At 39.5% G+C, this 20,868-nt stretch overlaps 1 long non-coding RNA gene across 1 annotated transcript in view; it reads right to left on the bottom strand.

Moving 5' to 3' along the window:
- Positions 1 to 20,868, bottom strand: part of LOC122688023 — a 69,870-nt gene that overhangs the window by 17,449 nt on the left and 31,553 nt on the right. Inside the window, exon 2 of the long non-coding RNA XR_006339305.1 lies at positions 10,151 to 10,283. This is a non-coding gene — a long non-coding RNA (uncharacterized LOC122688023). The remainder of the gene's footprint in view (positions 1 to 10,150; positions 10,284 to 20,868) is intronic.

Raw genomic sequence — 20,868 nt, 5'->3', positions numbered from 1 at the left:
CTTGTGGGTCAGCTGGTAAAGAATCCACCTGCAATGCAGGAAACCTGGGTTTGATCCCTGGGTTGGGAAGATCCTCTGGAGAAGGGAACGGCTACCCACTCCAGTATTCTGGCCTGGAGAATTCCATGGACTGTATAGTCTACGGGGTTGCAAAGAGTCGGACATGACTGAGCGACTTTCATGTCACTATAAGCCTCAGAGCCTGGCACAGAGGAGGTGGTTGTGAATACTGGTTAAATAAATGAAAGCAAAAGACATTTTTGCAATACTGCTCGGAGGTGCACCCTCTAAGCAGTCTTGTATGGTGACCACCCTTAGCGCCTTCTATATAGTGCACAGATTCCAGAACCACACTGCCCCTTGCCGGATGTGTGATCTTTGATAAACTACCTAACCTCTATTTCAGTCTCTCCATTTAGAAAATCTGGAAAAGATAGCCATCCCAAAGTGTTATGGGGATTGAAAAAATGTATGCATTTTAAGGGCCTCAAAGAGTGTGTGGCTTGTGGCAACCCATGAACAAGTGATGGCTATTTTTAGCATCACCATCATCACCATCATCCCTACCATCAGGGAGGCCTTGTCACATAAGAACACAAAGCTTCTGCCACATTAAACTCCAGATCATAAGGCTGGAGAGGAACACGTTCAGAGAAGACATGATACTGTGTGATCATGATTTTCAATCTTATCTGAGTGTGAAAAAGAATGAATTAGCAGGAAATTAACAACCTCACTTACAGTATATTTCAACTACGTGGGGATTTGGGCCTGCCATTTTAACTTGTTTCCATCTTAATTCTCTCATTTGTAAAACAGATTATTTCTAGGATCTTTCCAGCTCTGGAAGTTTATGACTGTTTCATAACCACAAATCCACATGTAATACAAAGGGGGGAAACTTAAAAATTAATTTCCTACTTAGTTTTCAACAAAGTCTAACTTTGTAAGGTATAAGACATGAGCCAGTTTTTATATTCACCCTGATTTTATGAACAATATTTCTGGATCTCACAAAATTCTTATGCTGTAAATAAAGCATTATTGTTGTTTAGTCACTCAGTCATGTCTGACTCTTTTGAGACCCCCATGGGATTTTCTGGGCAAGATTACTGGAGTGGTTTGCCATTTCCTCCTATAGGGGATCTTCCCAACCCAGGAATCAAACCCATGTCTCTTGCATCTCCTGCATTGGCAGGAGGATTCTTTATCACTATGCCACCTGGGAAGCCATGATTATAGCCTATTCATGAGGTGAAAGGATGTTAAATGACTTTTTCCAAGGTCTTTCTAAAAATATTTTAGAAGACCTGAGATTAAAATAAAATTATTTATTCCGAGTTTCTTATCACTTGGCTGAGTTAGCTCTCATTCTCTTTCTGGCACAGTTAACTTGGTAACATTCTCCTGTTAAGAGGGTAATCTTGGATGAAATAACCATACATCACTCCAAAGAGATTTCAAAGTACCAAGAATGCTTTCTGGATTATAAATTCCTGGGCGACTTTACTTCATGTAGACCACAAAATACATTCAAATTAGCCAGTGATAAGTCAAAAATTATTTTGCTCTAGGAATTAGACAGGTGTCAAAGGGAAATTATAAAATGTAACCATTGCAGAAACTTCTTACTTCACATTCAGTGGCTTCTGCTCCTTTCTGTGCAATTCCCCATGTAGATAATGATTTCAGTGGCTGCAAATACTTGTCTTAAGATCGCTATTCTCAATTTTGGGGGGGGGGGCGGTTATTTTCTCATTTAGATTTCAATTAACATTGAAACAACAGACATTTAAAAACAGCTAGCTAAAGATGATTTTCATGCAAAAAATCACGTACATGAAGGTAGTATTTGTCAAATATATTTATGCTGCATTAAAAACTGCATTTAAGTAAACAAAACAAAAAACCCATTTGTTGACCTTTTTCCAATCATTAACAAAAGCACTAAGAGGGCTTCTTTGGTGGCTCAGTGGTGAAGAATCTGCCTGCCAGTGCAGGAGACGCGGGTTCAATCCCTGATCCATACCATGGGGCAACTAATCCCATGCGCCACAACAACTAAATCTGTGCTCTACAATCCGGGAGATGCAACTGCTGAGTCCACGTGCCGCAACTACTGAAGCCCATGCACCCCAGAGCCCATGCTCCACACCACAAGAAGCCACCGTAATGAGCAGCCTACATACCACAGCTAGAGAGTATCCCACACTTGCAACTAGAGAAAGCCTATGCAAAGCACAAAGACAAGTACAGCCAAAAATACATAAATAAAATTTAATTTAAAAAAACCTCTCAGCAAGACCAATACAGTATACTAACGCATATATATGGAATTTAGAAAGATGGTAACAATAACCCAATATGCAAAACAGAAAAAGAGACACAGATGTACAGAACAGACATTGGGACTCTGTGGGAGAAGGCGAGGGTGGGATGTTTCGAGAACATCATCGAAACATGTATATTATCTAGGGTGAAAAAGATCACCAGCCCAGGCTGGATGCATGAGACAAGTGCTCGGGCCTGGTGCACTGGGAAGACCCAGAGGAATCGGGTGGAGAGGGAGGTGGGAGGGGGGATCGGGATGGGGAATACATGTAAATCCATGGCTGATTCATGTCAATGTATGACAAAAACCACTACAACATTGTAAAGTAATTAGCCTCCAACTAATAAAAATAAATGAAAAAAAAAAACAAAAAAAACCTCTCATCCTAAAAAACACAAAAGGACTAAGAATAACAGAGAGAAATATATCTATGATTATACATAGATTATACATACAGAGATAGATTAATCTGCCTCACAAAAGAGTGATGATGAAGAAGATGTAAGGAACATCAATATGTGGATTATTTTCATGAGCTTTATTCATCTTTAATAAAAATAAGAATCTTAAAAATACAGTGAAGTTTATTATCACCACTTCCTGGTAATTTTTGTCCTTCTGAAACTTGGAGGAAAGAAAAGAGTAAACCCTCCTTGGAATCTACATATCACTCAAGTGTCAGACATGCCAATAATTAAGGGCCAGATAATTTATAGGAACATCACAATTCACATGACAATTTTCTATCCCCACAAGAATCTATGGATCATTTCTCTTTAGGGAAACAAAATCAAAACAAAACAAGCCACACTTTCTAGAACATTTTGCAGCCAGAACATATCAAAGGGGTGTTTTCTTAGAAGGAAAGAAAAAGCAGTAGGCATATATTCTGCAGTATGTGAGTCACAAAACCCTGAATTTTGGTTTTCTATCATCACTCAATGTCCTGCAGGTGATACTTGTCATCGTCACAATTATTAGACTCTTCAAATAGAGACATGTTTCAGAATCCTCCAAGAGATGGATTTCAATAGCACTTTGGGCAATTTACACAACCGGCTTCCCCACTCAGCTAGAAAAAAAGCCATCAGCTCTTTGCGGGTTGCTAAAGTGAAGGGGCATCTTTAGGTAACCTAATTGGCAAGCATCTGGTCCCATCACTTCATGGCAAATACAAGGGGGGAAGGTGGAAACAGTGACAGACTTTATTTTCTTGGGCTCCAAAATTACTGAGGATGGTGACTGCAGCCATGAAGTTAAAAGACAGTTGCTCATTGGAAGAAAAGTTATGACAAACTGAGACAGCATGTTAAAAAGCAGAGACATCTGCTTTGCCGACCAAGGTCCATATAGTCAAAGCTATGGTTTCTCCAACAGTCATGTACAGACGTAAGAGCTGGATCATAAAAAAGGCTAAGCACTGAAGAATCGATGCTTTTGAATCATGGTGCTGGAGAAGACTCTTCAGAGTCCTCTGGACTGCAAGGAGATCAAACCAGTGAATCTTAAAGGAAATCAATCCTGAATAGTCACTGGAAGGACTGATGCTGAAGCTGAAGCTCCAATACTTTGGCCACCTGATGGTAAGAGCTGACTCATTAGAAAACACTCTGATGCTGAGAAAGATTTAAAGCAAAAAGAGAAGGGGGCGGCAGAGAATGAGATGGTTGGATGGCAGCACCAACTCAATGGACATGAGTTTGAGCAAACTCTGGGAGATGGTGAAGGACAGTGAAGCCTGGCGTGCTGCAGCCCATGAGGTTGCAAAGAGTTGGACACGACTAAAGACAGAACAGCAACAAAAATTGGCTTCACTCTGCCCCACCCCAGGGTAGATAACATCTTCACAAATGGCCTGGTCTGTTTTCATTCCACTCTCTTCTTCTGTCCCTTTCCTTTTCATTTTTTCCGTTTCCTTGTTTCCTAAATATATCTCTCTGTCTACATCCTTGCAGCAAAAAACAAGAGGATGTGATTTAGAAGTGGTGAATATGAATTGACAAAGAAATACTATCCAAATGCCTTTCTTTCTTCCAGTTTGTGACTGTATCATCTCTTTGTGGAGGGTAAAATACACATTCAACAGCAATTGTATGGGTGATACAGGGTATTAATAGGAATGTTCTTCTCCAATCACATTTACATCATGGTTTAGAGGGTGTACAAAATGAGAGACTTATCTACTGCTTGTAACTTTGCTAGAAAAACGTATGGGTTACCTAACAAGATAAGAGTAGGACAGAAAGTACCAAATTATAGCTGACTAACTTTATATGAACTGATTTATGGGGGAGAAAGTTTGGATTAGGCTCCATGATGCAATGCAGAATTCCAGGATTTTTACAATTTTTATAACCCATTACACGTGCAGAAGGAATATATTTTATTTCACAACTTTTCCTTTTTACTTTTGTGTATGCATTATGAAAAGTGAAAATGTTAGCTGCTCAGTCATGTCCGACTCTTTGAGACTCCATGGACTGTAGCCCACCAGGTTCCTCTGTCCATGGAATTCTCTAGCAAGAATCCTGGAGTAAGTTGTCATTCCCTTCTCCAGGGGATCTTCCCAATCCAGAGATCAGACCCAAGCATTCTGCACTGCAGGCAGATTCTTTTCTGTCTGAGCCACCAGGGAAGCTTATATCTATTATGTAAATGTGTAAATACACACACACACACACACATATATATATATAAATTGGCATTAGGCAATTGAAGTTTTGGAAGACCTCTAGATAAGAGTATTTTCTGTACCTAAAATACTATTTTTCAGTTCACTTCAGTTAGTCAGTTGCGTCCAACTCTTTGCAACCCCATGGACTGCAGCACGCCTTGCTTCCCTGTCCATCACCAACTCCCAGAGTCTACTCAAACTCATGTCCATCGAGTCGGTGATGCCATCCAACCATCTCATCCTCTGTTGTCCCCTTCTCCTCCCACCTTCAATCTTTCCCATTTTTACCCATGTCAAATAAGACTTCTTATAATGTTCTCTTTTCAAGATTTTTGAATGGTAATTTTCAATTTGGCTTAAGTTTTGACTATTTTCAGACTTGTCATAATTAATATGTGGGCTTTATCAAGGTCTTTTTTGAAAGCTGTAGATAGATCCCCATATCTGATTATTGATCATAGTGAGGTTAATAATCTAACCATGCAGCAGATGGCATTTTCATTTGTTTTAATCTGAATTCATCATTCTCAGAGTCAGTTATCCATATGCGTGGCACCACAATCTGCTAATTGGTGGGATTTGTAGAAGACATAGCCCTACCTGTAAAGCATTTTCTGAACAAAACTTGTCTTGGCATCCACAGGTAACTCTCTCAAGGTATGTAGTGGGAACAAACAGGGAAAGACAGATTATAATGCATAAGGCTCTGTTCTCCCCTCATGTGAAAAGCAGGAGTGAGATCTTTACTTTCTCAATGAGATGTTTGGTGAAGAATTGTGAATTTTCAAAATCCTCTTTTATAAGTAATTACTACTGATTTCAAAATCATTTCAGCAGTCACCCTGATAACTCTTGGTGAAACAAAACTCAAATGCAATAAACGCAATACCAAGGGCAGGTTTTAGGAGAAAAGGTTACATATAACTAATACCAGGGAAATATATAATGTTAATCAGGGATGGGCAAGTTTTGAAATATTAGTTTAACACAATCACTTACTAGCTGTTAAGACTTTGGGTGAATCTCTTAACCATGACATACCGTATTGTTTCTCCTTTGATAAACTTGGATAATCATAACCTACTTAGCAATGTTTCGGTGTGGGTGAAAGCCTAGACTATATTTCACAATCAGTAAAACATAGAGTTCATTATTACAGTAACTGTTGGTATTATTAATATTACATTGGCAATGTAGAAATTGACCAAAATGACAAGTCTTTACCTAGCTTGGTAGTATATTTTGGATTGTAGACACATGCTGTGCTTAGTCGTTCAGTCACATCTGACTTTTTGCAACCCCAGGGATTATAGCCCGCCACGCTCCTCTATCCATGGGATTCTCCAGGCAAGAATACTGGAGTGGGTTGCCATGCCCTCTTCCAGGGGATCTTCCCAACTCAGGGAGTGAGCCCAGGTCTCCCACATTGCAGGCAGATTCTTTACCATCCACGCCACCAGGGAAGAACAGCAGGGTTAATTTTAGCTCAAATTTCCGATGTTTCTACTTGGGTTGAAAATGCCCATTGATATTAACATAAGAATTTTGTTTACCACAGAATTAGCTTACATAATATTCACAAAGCCTAGGGAAAATAGAGGCACATAAACTTGAACATCTCTGATCTTCCATGACAAGGTAAAGGTCGGAAAAATTCTAACTGTCACTTGCCGAGTAGTAAAACGGAAGAGAAATGCTGATGAGATGGCCAAATCTAAGCCAACGCAGGATAAATGAAAGAACGCGCTGCATTGTCACAACTGTGGGCTTTACAACCAGACCTAAGTTTGAATCTCAGTTTACCCACCTACACATAGGCTACTCCAACGAGTTCATTTCCTCCTTGAAAAACACATTCCCTTATAGCTATTTCTCAAGTGCTTCCTGGAGGATCAAATGAGACAACATCATTGAAGATGCCCATTTCCTTCTCCAGGGGATCTTCCCGAACCAGGGATCGAACCCCAGTCTCCCACATTGCAGGCAGACTCTTCACCCTCTGAGCATCAGGGAAGCCCAGAAGATGCCCAGGAGAAGGCTCAAAACTCTCAGATGCTATTTAATATTGATGAAGCTTTTTTTGTTTGTTTGTTTTCCATAGAAATGCTTGAGGACTATTGTGCCAGGTTATAAATAACACATCTCAAAAGAATAAGGTGAAAAGATAGAGTACAAGTAAGCAAGGTACCTGAAGGGGTATGTCCATTAAGCAAGAGTCCTTGGTAATTAGGGAGGGAATTAAAATTCCACACTTAGCTGACAAATGTTAAAGAAAGACAAAAGTAGTGCCGAGCAGCCCTCAGATTGTGTTGTCTTCCCCTCACTTTCTACTCAGCTAATTACTAAGGACAACAGAGCCATTTCGTTAATTCACAGCAATGATGAGGAGCCCCACAGCAAATAATTGAATATCCCAGAGTAATCAGTAAATAACTAAGTCCCACTTTAAAAAAGGAAATATAACAGTGCTGAGATATAGGAGGTAACATTGGAGAAGGAAATGGCAACCCACTCCAGTGTTCTTGCCTGGAGAATCCCAGGGACGGGGGAGCCTGGTGGGCTGCCGTCTATGGGATCACACAGAGTCGGACACGACTGAAGTGACTTAGCAGCAGCAGCAGCAGCATGTTCATTCTATAATTGCAGCTGAATTTAAATTATTTTGGATGATAATCTATTCCACATATATGGATGCTCTTTAATGCATTTGAGGTATTATTGGATGGCTCCACCATTTCCATATCTGAATAATTATCTAAGTACTGAATGAGTGAGTTCATTAAGAAATTTGGATGGCTGATTTACATTAACATATGCCACATTCCTATTTTAAAATGGTTTTCATTATCTTCTCAGCTTTCAAGTTTTAGTCACGCCTCAAACATGGGCAAGCCACAATTACCAATGAGTAAAGTCACATGAGTTCAACAAAGAAGTAGGCATAACAGTATTAATTGCTTCCTGTAGTCTATCTTCGCAATCACTGAGTCAATCATGTGATCATCTGCTGTGTCTGTTAAAATGGCAGTAATAAATGATTCAGCTGTCCCCAGACCATCCAGTTTTACATAAAAAATATACTCACTTTCCAGCAGACCAAAGGTATTCAAAGGAGACAGTCAGAAACAAAAGCCAAGTGTGCACATGAAAGAAAGCAAGCCATTATTCCAGAACCCCAAAGCACTCTAACCCACCTTACAAGGTTATCAGAGAAAACCTTACCTATATCTAATCCACTAACATCAACTTATTTGATAGTAAATAGTGTATTCTTGAAGAGAGGGCCCCAAATTCAATTTATACCTCACCATCGAAGTAAATAAGAAAAGACTGACAAATCTCCCTGCATACATCTCCACAATTTCATGTTCCTTTTGATCAAATCGGGGAAAAGACAGAGCAGAAAATGAGATTTTTGCTCTGTTAGAAGGCTGCATAAGTGGAAAGTATGTTTTTGAAGTTCTCCAGGAGAACAATTATATCAAGGATATAAATTTGACAAATAATATTTGTAGTAAAGAGTCAAGTCAATAAAACTTCTTAATCAAAAAAATTATGACCCAGTCATTAATAACACATGGAATACAGGATCCTGTCTGTTTGAAAGAGCATAAATTGTCCTTCTGAGAGAATACATGCTACCAGTGAGCAAAGGAAAACAGATGCTCTTCCTTTCTGGACACCTTGTAAAGTTATTTCCTAGTTCAGGATAAAGTGAGCAGGTTCACAGAGAGGAACTCAGTACAGCTGAGACCATGAGGACCAGAAAGCTCTGGTCGCCATCCATGGGCTGTTTCAGACAAGCTTATGTCTCGTTGACTTTGGTCTGAACAGCTGCTGGAGGAGGAGACGACTTGTCTTACCCTCACTTTCAACAACTTCTTTCTAATGTAGCTTGCCTACCTTTTACTACAAAAGTATTAACCATTGTACTTAATTTTATTAAAAGGACCTTGATTCTACCCTCTACCCTACTGATTTTTAAAAAATTTTTGGATCTTTTAAAATTGTAACATGGCATGGATGGATCTAGTGGTGATCATACCAGGTGAAGTAAGTCAGAAAGAGAAAGATAAATAAAGACCATATGATGTCACTTATATGTGGAATCTGAAATATGACACAAATGAACTTATCTATGAAACAGAAACAGACTCACAGGCATAGGGACTTGTAGTTGCTGGTGGCGGGGAGGTGAGCGCAGGAGGGATTGGAAGTTTGGGGTTAGCAGATACAAATTATTATACATTGGACAGATAAACAACAAGGTCCCACTGTATAGCACAGGGAACTATACTCAATATCCTGTAAAAAACCATAATGAAAAAAAATATATGAAGCTGAATCACTTTGCTATACACCAGAAACTAACACAACATTATCAATCAACTATACTTCAATAAAATAAAATTTTAAATAACCATTAAAATTGTCAAACAAAATATCTTTACTTTTGGTTCTTGCTTTGATTACAACCTTAAAGCTTACACTCTCCAATTCTTACTAAGAAAAGAGCTAGAATTCATACATATATCTGCATATTCTAAATTTTCTCCTAAGATCAACCCTGACCATCAAAATAATATGTATTTTACACTATTTTTGTTGTCTTTTAGAAAAATACTCACAAACAAAGCTTCAGCACTCTGTCACTGACATACACTTAGAGATGTTATCTACTGAGAGTAAACCTATGGATCACTATTTATTCACTGTAGTGATGATATTAAAGATACTACCAGGGATCACCTAAAAAGGAAATATTTCTTCTGACTCCAACATGTAGGAAAGCAATGATTCTTACAAACAATTGAGTTGTATTTATTGTCTGGATACTATTTCTTGTAAATAGTGGTGTCTCTCTCTGCTTTGGCTTGCCATTAACTTACACAATACAATATATGTATTGATGTGTCAATTTTATTTCTGAAGTATTAGTTTCTTACTGCTGCATAATAAATTATCCAAAACATTAGGGCTTAAAAAGCGATAAACATTTATTATCTCATAGTTTCTGTGGGTGCTACTTAGCTGAGTGTCTCTGTCCCAAGGTCCCTACATGTCTGTGATCAAATTTTGGCCAGGACTGTCTTGTCAACTAAAGGCTTAGGGAAAGGAGCATCTGCTTTCTTGGAATCACTTACCTGGTTGCTGACAGGATGTGACTCTTCACAGGATGTTGGACTGAAGTCATTAGTTTCTCGTTGTTGGTCAGAGGACTCACTCAGTTCCTTGTTGAGGTGCTTTGTCCACAGGTCAGCTCACACTCATGGCAGACTGAGAGGGCAACAGAGAAGATGTAAGTTACTGTCTTTCTGTAACCTAATCTCAGAAGTGATCACTTCTGGTACATTCTATTCAATTAAAAGGAAGCCACCAGGTCCAGCTTACATTCAAAGGGAAGGAATTGCACAAAAGCATGGTGACGAAGAGGTGAGGTCCTTGGGGGCCAACTCAGAGGCTATTGTTTTTATTTTTTTATACAGATTTCCCCTTTGCCTTAGGCCTCATTACTTTTATTCTTTGTACTATGCATACTCGATAACCTTCCTTAAAAGGCATACACATCTCATATGAAAATGTGGTATGTCTTCAATAAATGTCTATTGTGTTAGATTGAACAGCCTTAAGTCATTCACTTTAACAACTGCCATAATTATTAATCCATCCACTAGATGTAGATCTGTTTTGAGAACTAGGCACACACAGTTTTAAAAAGGAAGAAAAAAGTCCTGCATTCCAGAGTGGGTGTGGGGAGTCAGTATGGAAAGTAAAATTCTAGTTATCATCCATTCAGTCCTTTAAAAGTCATCAACTGGTGCCCACTATTTTTCAGGTACCCTTCCGGCCATAAGGAGTTTTGATTCTCTAGGATAGAATTATCACTCAGGGAGAAGTTGGAGCTTAGGTTCTAGTTGAGAATCAGAGATTGGAGAAGGCTGTATGTTTCACACAAAATTTTATAATGTTTTGTAGTGAAAAGTTTAATGGTTTGCTATTTTTTCATCATGACATCTGCATAAATATCATGTACTCCATGCAAAAAATGCAGTGTCTGAATAATTCTCAAGTGAACATGCTGATGTTGGAGCAGGCATGACAGAATGACCACACCAAAATGCCATGTGCTCCATGTAAACCCATGTCTGATTCATGTCAATGTATGGCAAAAACCACTACAATACTGTAAAGTAATTAGCCTCCAATTAAAATAAATAAGTTTTTTTTTTAAATGCCACATGCTCAGAAGGGAGGGCCTTGTGGTCCCTTGTGGGCTCTTGATTATGGAAGTTAGAGGCTTCAATCCTTGAAACTTTTGTTAGACAATGGGTACCACACAATTCATCAAAAGTGATAGATGAAATTTTAGTTGGTGAGTTTTATTAAAGTACCACAAATACAAAATGTGCACGAATTGTTCAGTGTTAAAAAATATATTTTTCTAGAGAGTTCAAAACTCTAGGGAGGTGAAATGAATGGTAAAGATTATAATTTTGTATTTTAGAAAGATGTGATGCAAACAAGTCAAAGAGTCCTTAGCTCACTTAGCAATGAAAGGGCTACAGTCTCCTTCCTGCCTCTTGCCCCGGAGTCACTTCTAATGCATCACACCATGATGTTCTAAAAGAAAAATTACATATATAGAATCTATCTGGAGAGACTCAAACATTTTTATATATTTACAGCTTAAATATTCAGTAACAAATGCTTAAGTAATTCTTCATGTCCTGAATATTCACTGGAAGGACTGATGCTGAAGCTCCAATCCTTTGGCCAACTGATGTGAAGAGCCAACGCATTGGAAAAGATCCTGATGCTGGGAAAGATTGAGGGCAGGAGGAGAAGGGGACGACAGAGGATGAGATGGTTGGATGGCATCACTGACTCAATGGACATGAGTTTAAGCAAACACAGGGACATGGTGAATGACAGGGAAGCGTGGCATGCTGCAGTCCATGGGGTCACAAAGAATCAGAGACGACTTAGAGAATAACAAGGAGAACAAGAATTAAGTGTTCACTGTTGGTGGGAATGCAAACTAGTACAGCCACTATGGAAAACAGTGTGGAGATTTCTTAAAAAACTGGAAATAGAACTGCCATATGACCCAGCAATCCCACTTCTGGGCATACACACTGAGGAAACCAGATCTGAAAGAGACACGTGCACCCCAATGTTCATCACAGCACTGTTTATAATAGCCAGGACATGGAAGCAACCTAGATGCCCATCAGCAGATGAATGGATAAGGAAGCTGTGGTACATATACACCATGGAATATTACTCAGCCGTTAAAAAGAATTCATTTGAATCAGTTCTAATGAGATGGATGAAACTGGAGCCCATTATACAGAGTGAAGTAAGCCAGAAAGATAAAGAACGTTACAGCATACTAACACATATATATGGAATTTAGAAAGATGGTAACGATAACCCTATATGCAAAACAGAAAAAGAGACACAGATGCACAGAACAGACTTTTGGACTCTGTGGGAGAAGGCGAGGGTGGGATGTTTTGAGAGAACAGCATGTATATTATCTATGGTGAAACAGATCACCAGCCCAGGTGGGATGCATGAGACAAGTGCTCGGGCCTGGTGCACTGGGAAGACCCAGAGGAATCGGGTGGAGAGGGAGGTGGGAGGGGGAATCGGGATGGGGAATACGTGTAAATCTTGGCTGATTCATATCAATGTATGACAAAACCAACTGGAAAAAATAAATAAATAAATAAAGGAGAAATTGAAAAAAAAAAAAAAAGAATTAAGTGTTCAAAGAAAATTTGAAAAAAATCCGAGTTGAACAATTTCAAATAGGTTTTTCTATGGAAAGATTTCTCTGAGCCTCTAATATGTTAAAGCTCAATGTTAATTTTATTTACTATCTAAATGTTTATTAATTGGAATTATAGTTTTTAATATAAATCTTTAATATAAATATAAACCTGCTGTAAATAAACCTAATCTTGTCTGGGTCATTTTCTTAATACACATTGGATTTGATTTTCTAGTTTTTGAATATAAATTATTTTTAGAATTTTTATACCTATACTATAAAATAAAATTGACCTGTACATTTTCCTTTTACATGGCTTTTTTGGTTTTGGATAGAAAATGAGTTGGCTATCCCCTCTTTTTCTGATGATTAAGAAGAGTTTGTTAAATTAAAAATTAAATTAAGGATACTCTCTCTACATTTTGAACATTTGGTAGAAATCACCTATATAATCACCTGATTCTGCGGTTTTAATTGAAGATTTTTCTTACCTGTTTTTTGAAGACTAATTTAATTATTTTAATACTTACAGAATTATTCAAGCTTTTAATTCTCTTTAGATCTCTTCTACACATTATATTTTCTCAGGAATTTGGCCATTTCAACTCAGATTTCAGAATCATAAGAATATAGTTGTTGATAGTGTTGTTATTATCTTTTTAATTTCTCTTTAGAGGAGGGACCTCTTTTCTCTCATAGTGTTACTTATTTGTCTCTTCCTTCTCCTGATTTCCTTTGTGGGATTTTTATTTTCATGTATTCCAATTCTGGATTATTGGATCCCACATCTGACTTTCATGTGTCTACAGTACAATCCACAATTCTAGTCTCTCCTCTGGATTATGAAAACCAGCATCCTGCATGGTCCTCCATCTCACTTCCTCCTTGAGCTGGGATTTCCCTGATTCATTTTGGATCAGACACTTCCCACTACTGCAGGAATAGGCTCTAAGCCAATCCTGTCTCAGTCAGAAAACATACACTCAGGATGGAACCAAGCAAGTCTCTGAGTCTTGGGAGCTACTTTCCATCTTCTCCTGACTCGTCTGCACCTCACACAGTGGCCTTGCCTTTGGAGCTTTAAATTCTGTACGATGCCATCACCTGCACCTGGCCAAGGTTCAGACCCTCCCATGCTTCCTCCTGGCCTTCATCTACTCAGCTATTATCCAGGCTTGGCCACCCCGACACCCTCCACCTCAAAAATAGTCCACTCTGTTCTCTTCTTCTACTATTTGTGTCTGTAAAGGGGTGTGAGCCACTGAGACAGAGATGAGACGATTCCAGAAGGAAAAAGGGAAATGGCAGGCACTGGGAATGGGTGCTTGAAAAGTGTTCTCCTGACACTGAAAATAAAGGCCTGAGGATGAGACTTGGGATTGACTATTCTCTCATGTCAATCTTCTCATGGAACATTAGCAGCTATCATGTCCCTACTAGGCCTCCCAGGTGGCTCAGTGGTAAAGAATCCTGCCAAAGTCAGAGACATGGGTTCCATTCCTGGGTCAGGAAGATCCCCTGGAGAATGATCCACGGGCTTGCAAAAGAGTTGGACACGACTGAGCATCTGAGCATGGTATGTCTCTACCTAAAAGTAGGTTGAATCATTTTAATACAAAAATGAAATTTTTAAATGAAACAATCTTTTGAAATTTTCTGACATATTTTAAGCGGATTTTTCGTTCTGCATCATGTACTTTCTACCTAATCTCTGACATGCCACTCACTCACATCTAAGAAATATGAGATACTGTACTGCCTGGTAACTGGATAAGCCTCTCTGGCTGTCTGTGTGTCCAAAGTTCCCTTACGATTTTCTAATGCCTGCACTTCATCTTGATATGGCTTAGTACCCATGTGACAACAAAAGTCAGGCTGTTTATTTCCTTGCCCTTGACATCATTTTGTCAAATGCTGATAGCAGATGTAAATATGAAAATGCCCTAACTAAAGTGACTGTGATTGTTATTCAGTAATTTTTTCCCATTTTTCTCCTTTCATAAGTTGGCAAAGGATCTCATCAGTCAAAGCCTCAGAAAGAAAATTCTCCAATTCTTTTAAACTGTTTAACAAAGGCTATGTCATTTTTAATCTCCTATGCAGGGATCAGTGCTAAAAGGAATAAACAGATACTCTCCCTGAAGAAAACTGATATCAAATGCATCTAAAATTCATCTCTGGTTTGGTATCAATCATTTGCTTAATTATTACCATCTTCAGGGCTCTTTGAATTAGAGGCAAGACCATAGTGACAGAGAATATAGAAGGCGCCCTTTGTTCCCTGAGCTAAGGGCCGTTCCGCTGTATCTCTCCCTATTATTTGTTACATCTAACAATCGGGAGGTGAATGTGCTTAATAGGCTTTGTCTGTGAAAAGCTTCATTTCTTTTTTCTGAAGGAAGCTATAGCTCTGGACTTGTCTCCTCATGCACTCCACCTTTTGACAGCACTGAGCCTTCATTTAAGAAAGAAGTTTAATTAATGCCCTTGGATATACTGTTAACCTTTGAAATGGTTTCCTGATGCATGGAGGCCCTTTCTCTCCTGCCAGGAATTGATTTTAGAAATGGCCCTGCCTCCTTATGCTTTGAGATTCAGAGAAAGGAAGAGACTATGTGAAGTGTAGCAAGGCTGGTATAAGAGCCCCATGAAGTACAGCGATGAAGCATTTGCATCTGTCTCTGGAGACTACAGATCACTGAAAATGTGGGAAATCAGCTACAGAGATGATAGTCTTATGAAGAGGTTATAGTATCATCCCACTGAAACAGAACCACAACACTGAAAATACAAGGCAAGTTTCAAAGAAACTAAAGAAAGGCCCTCAAATTTCTAGTAAGATAATAAAGTGTTTTTTTTTTTTTAATGGCATAGACTCTGGAGATACAGAGTGGGGGAGGAAGGACACAACTTTTAGGCTAGGAAATTTTATTGTATTTTCCTGGCATGGCTCCCAGAGTCCTTGGCAAAGAAAAGGATGCCAAAGAGTTATTCTTCAGAGGCTTTTTTCTGTTAATGTAGTTATTATTCAATGTACAGTTGTTTAATGGGACAGATGCTATTTAATTAACTGCTATTGTAGAAAAGTGATTTTTTTCCCCAAAGCGGAAGCAGTGTTTGGGGGCAAAGGGTGTGGTGAGAAGGACTGCAGAAGATTCTTTGCGTCTGTGCTTGCTTACTCCAATAGTAACTCTTGGTATAATTAAACTACTGTGGCCCTCAATTTGATCCATGCGTCAGGAAGATTCCCTGGAGGAGGAAATGGCAAACCACTCCAGTATGCTTGCCTGGGAAATCTCATCGACAGAGAAGCCTGGTGGGATACAGTCCATGGGATCACAAAGAGTCAGATGTGACTTAGTGACTAAACACACACATACACACACACACAAACATATATGTGTTTCCATGGTAGCACAGTCAATGGAGACGCCACAGTTTTGTCATCTCAATTACCACCTTCAGAAGAAGACCATGTTGGTCTGTTTGCATGGAAGTTACCAAAAATATAGTCGGCTGCTGATAAAAAATAAATGAAACTGTTCTCAGTTATATTATTATCACTTCAGTTTTTTTGAACTTCACTTGTGAAACTTATTCGTCTTCTACATTAATGATACAGATTGCTTATTGAATTAATAAGGACCAAGCAATAAAGATCTGAGGACAACAATTTGGAGCCCATTGGACTATAAAACAATCCCATTTTCTCAAATTGCCAAGTGTTACACTGTCTATTGCCTAATGAGAAATACCACGGTACTGTGTTTCCCCTCTAAAACCAAATTAGGAAACAGGGGTATGCTTGAGGCTACGTTAATGTACCCTCATAGCTTTAGCCGCCATGGCACATTCTGAGGAAAATGTTGAAAACCGGCTAGCAGTGACTAGGCCAGTGCCTCCAGCCCCCTCAGTCCTCACTAACTGGGGGCCACAGCAGAGCCCTCTGGTAACCAGGTCACTCCTCGGCTGGTGAGGACCACTCAGCCAAGCGCTGCTCTGGCATGCTTCCGGTTGGCAAGGTCTGCTCAGACGAGTGCAGCCCAAGAGATGTGGCCTGGCCAAGGCCTGTTCACATGCGGGTCTGAGAACATTCGAAAGCCAAGTGAGTTACACCCAGTATCTTATTTCTCTGGTATGGCTACGGAACAATAGTGTCCTGGAACACAAAACTTTTGGCTCTCAGTAAAAACAAGATTTTATTCTTCCCCAAGTGTTCCCAGATTTTATTCTAGTAGGTCCTAGAGGGGACTTCCCAGGCAGCACTAGTGGTAAAGAAACCACCAGCCAGTCCAAGAGATGCTAAAGACACGGGTTTGACCCCGGATTGGGAAGATTCCCTGGAGTAGAAAATGGCACCCCACGCTAGTATTCTTGTCTGGAAAATTCCATGGGCAGAGGAGCCTGCTGGGCTACAGTCCATGGGGCAGCAAAGAGTCAGACATGACTGAGCACACACACAAGTACTAGAGAGTAGGTGTTTAACACAGGTAGATGGAAACTTTAGGCTTTATCCTTTCAGCTGAGTCAGCAAATACTTTGCACACTGACCTTTAGGCAGCAGGGCAGGGCTCATCCATCTGAGAAGGTGTGACGCTGAATAGGAAACGGAGCCGTCCCTGGGGCTCTCGTGAAGGAAGGGAGTTTTTCATTGTGGCCTATCATTTGTTCATAGTACAGGCTCGCTTCAACATGAACAAAGTGTTCATTACAAAAATTGAAAAATGAATGACTTACAAGACACTGTGGATATAAATATTATGCCCTTTTTAACTGACAAGTGAAATGAAGCCAGGAAAGATGAAGTACAGTCCCACAGGCCACACGGTCAGTGACAGAAGCATACTTCAAAAGTTTCGCTTTTGCGTCCCCGTCAGCATTCACCTCCTACATCAGGTGCCGCTTTTTCTTCTCTTGGCTTCCATGTTGACTAATTGGGGTCCTTTGAGAAGGAATTTCTTTAAAGATAGGAGAATTGAAGAGTCCTCAGGAAACATTCTCTTTTATAAATCTCGATTTAAAATTAAGAGAAGCTGCTATGAAAGCCAAAAAGAAAATGAAATGTGATTAATTAAGCATGTAAACTAACCAAAGAGATGTGTAGCCATGTTAATAGCATATTAGCCGTCATGGCCGATTTGTGAAACTTTAAAAGTCATATGACAGAATTACAAATGAGGCAATAAGAATTACCTCTTTTGCAGTGATGATGGTATATGAAAGGCAGGTACACTCCAAAGGAATATAATTTAGATTTCTAGCTAACATCCTTCATACTCAGAAAATCTACAAAATGCTTTCAAAAGAATGATTTAAATAGGGAGAATGAACACTTTCTCTAAAAATATGTCTCTATGTTCTAAGCACATCTCCACAGCCTTAGTATTGGAATGCGATTCAGATGACAAGTTTATGTATGCACATATAACAAAAGATTCATTGTTGAAATGCAGCAAAATTAGAAACGGAACTGAATCTCAACAAAAACTAGCCACTTTTCTATATAAAACTGGCATTTCTAGGGATAGGCTCATATTTGTGATATATTTGATATCATCTAACAAAATTCTAAGAGGAAATGGCAACCCACTCTAATATTCTTGCCTAGGAAATCCTATGAACAGAGGAGCCTGGTGGGCTACAGTCCACGGGGTCGCAAAGAGTCAGACATGACTTAGTGACTAAATAACAACAAAATTCTACCGATAGGATTAGCCCTTAACACCCAAATTTCCAACCCACTAAGATACCACAGCAATAGTCTTTAGCTCTACAATTAATTCTACATTTCTTCTTACAGTCCTTTGTTTAAATATTGTATTGAATAAGAAACTGTTGACAAAAATAAACTAAAACCAAGTCTTTTAGGGTCAGGTGAGGAAGACTGGAATTGAATTATTATGATCCACTTTACCTAAAAACCATTTAGGAGCCACTTAATAAAGTTTGCTCAGCTTTCAATTCATAAGCTGTGTTAGGAAATATCTCATAGAAAGAGGATGCCTCAAGGTCTGGATAACAGGGGTCAAGTGAAACCATATTTTTCCCCATCACTGGGAAAACGACAACAGTGACTGTAAGATCCAGACTGTCAACAAACCAGTGCTTTTAGAAATCTCTGCATAAGAATGAAAGTTCACACGCACATGAAAGCCATACATAGAACATCCCTCAGAAGAGTTGCCCTCTTGGTCCAGAGGGCCCAAGTTTGGTCAGACCTGAGAAATACCACAAAAGCTCCTAAAAACAGAACTTAAGGATTACCCTGAAATATGTCTATAAAGACTATGACTCGGACTTCCCTGGTGGTCCAGTGGTTAAGAATCTGCCTGCCAATGCAGGGGACACAGGGTCAATACCTGGTCTGGGAAGATTCCACACACTGCAGGGCAACTAAGCCCACAAGCCGTAACTACTGAAGCCAGTGCACAACCTAGAGACCGCGCTCTGCAACGGGAGAAGCCCCCGCAATGAGAAGCCCACACATCGCAACTAGAGAGTAGCCCCTGCTTGCCACGATTAGAGAAAGCCCACGCGCAGCAGTGAAGACCAAGCACGGCCACAAATAAATAAAAAGTTTTTAAAAAGAGTTTGATCCCACTTTCCTATAGTTTATACTAGGGTCCTACTTGCGCCCACGTCCACTCTTATGCTTCACTTCCTTCTCTGTGTTCCCCATGCCAAGCACAGACATACAATTACCTTTGAGAGTCCCCGGTTCTAGATTATTTCCTTGGGGGAAAGAAAAATGGCAAGTGACAAAGGGCAAAGATATGTCAATATGCAATAGACATATTGTACTCTGCACCACCCAGTGTAATTGACACGGAAACAGAGCCACACCGCATTTCATACATAGTAACTGCAAATCCCCTTGTTGCATATGCTCTATGGGTAGAGTCATCTTGGTCTTAAAAAGTCTGTGTTTGATGTTTAGTCCCTGTGGGCTCATCCTGTCTAAACTCTCTTAATTTTACTCATAAAACTGGTAACATGCAGTATTATGTTCTATAAAATTCTGTTGTTTCATGGAAGCCAAATTCTGTGGATATCTTATGTTCTTAATTCTCCTTGTTGTTGTCTAGTCACTAGGTCATGACTCACTCTTTGTGACCACATAAACTGCAGCACGCCAGGCTTCCCTGTCCTTCACCATCTCCCAGAGTTTGCTCAAACTCATGTTCATTGAGTCAGTGATACCATGCAACCATTTCATCCTCTGCCACCCCCTTCTCCTTTTGCCCTCAATCTTTCCCAGCATCAGGGGTTTTTCCAATGAATTGTCTCTTTGCATCAGATGGCCAAAGCATTGGAGCTTCTGCTTCAGCATCAGTCCTTCCAATGAATATTCAGGGTTGATTCCTTTAAGATTGACTGGTTTGATTTCCTTGCTGTCCAAGGGACTCTCAAGAGAAGACTCAAGCATCACAATTCAAAGGCATCAATTCTTCGGCCCTCAGCCTTCTTTATGGTCCAACTCTCATGTCTGTACATGACTACTGGAAAAACCATAATTTTGACTATTGGGACCTTTGTTGGCAAAGTGATGTCTCTACTTTTTAATATGCTGTCTAGGTTGGTCATAGCTTTTCTTCAAGAAAAAGCATCTTTTAATTTCATGACTACAGTCACCAACTACAGTGATTTTGGAGTTCAAGAAAATAAAATCTGTCACTGTTTCCACTGTTTCCCCTTCTACTTGCCATGAAGTGGTGGGACTGGATGCCATGATCTCAATTTTGTAAATGCTGAGTTCCAAGCCAGCTTTTTTTTTCACTTTCTTTCAGCCTCATCAAGAAGCTCTTTAGTTCCTCTTTGCTTTCTGCCATTAGAGTGGTATCATCTGCATATCTGAGGTTGTTAATATTTCTCCCAGAAATCTTGATTCCAGCTTGAGATTTATCCAGCCCAGCATTTCACATGATGTACTCTGCATATAAGTTAAATAAACAGTGATAATATACAACCTTGCCACACTCCTTTCTCAATTTTGAACCAGTCAGTTGTTCCATTTAAGGTTCTAACTGTTGCTTTTTGGCCCACATACAGGTTTCTCAGAAGACAAGTAAGGTGGTCTTGTATTTC

Source organism: Cervus elaphus, chromosome 32 (assembly GCF_910594005.1).
Source record: "Cervus elaphus chromosome 32, mCerEla1.1, whole genome shotgun sequence".
NCBI classification, from domain to species: domain Eukaryota; kingdom Metazoa; phylum Chordata; class Mammalia; order Artiodactyla; family Cervidae; genus Cervus; species Cervus elaphus.
The sequence above is the reverse complement of the archived record's forward strand: the minus strand, read 5'-3'. Positions and strand labels throughout refer to the sequence as shown.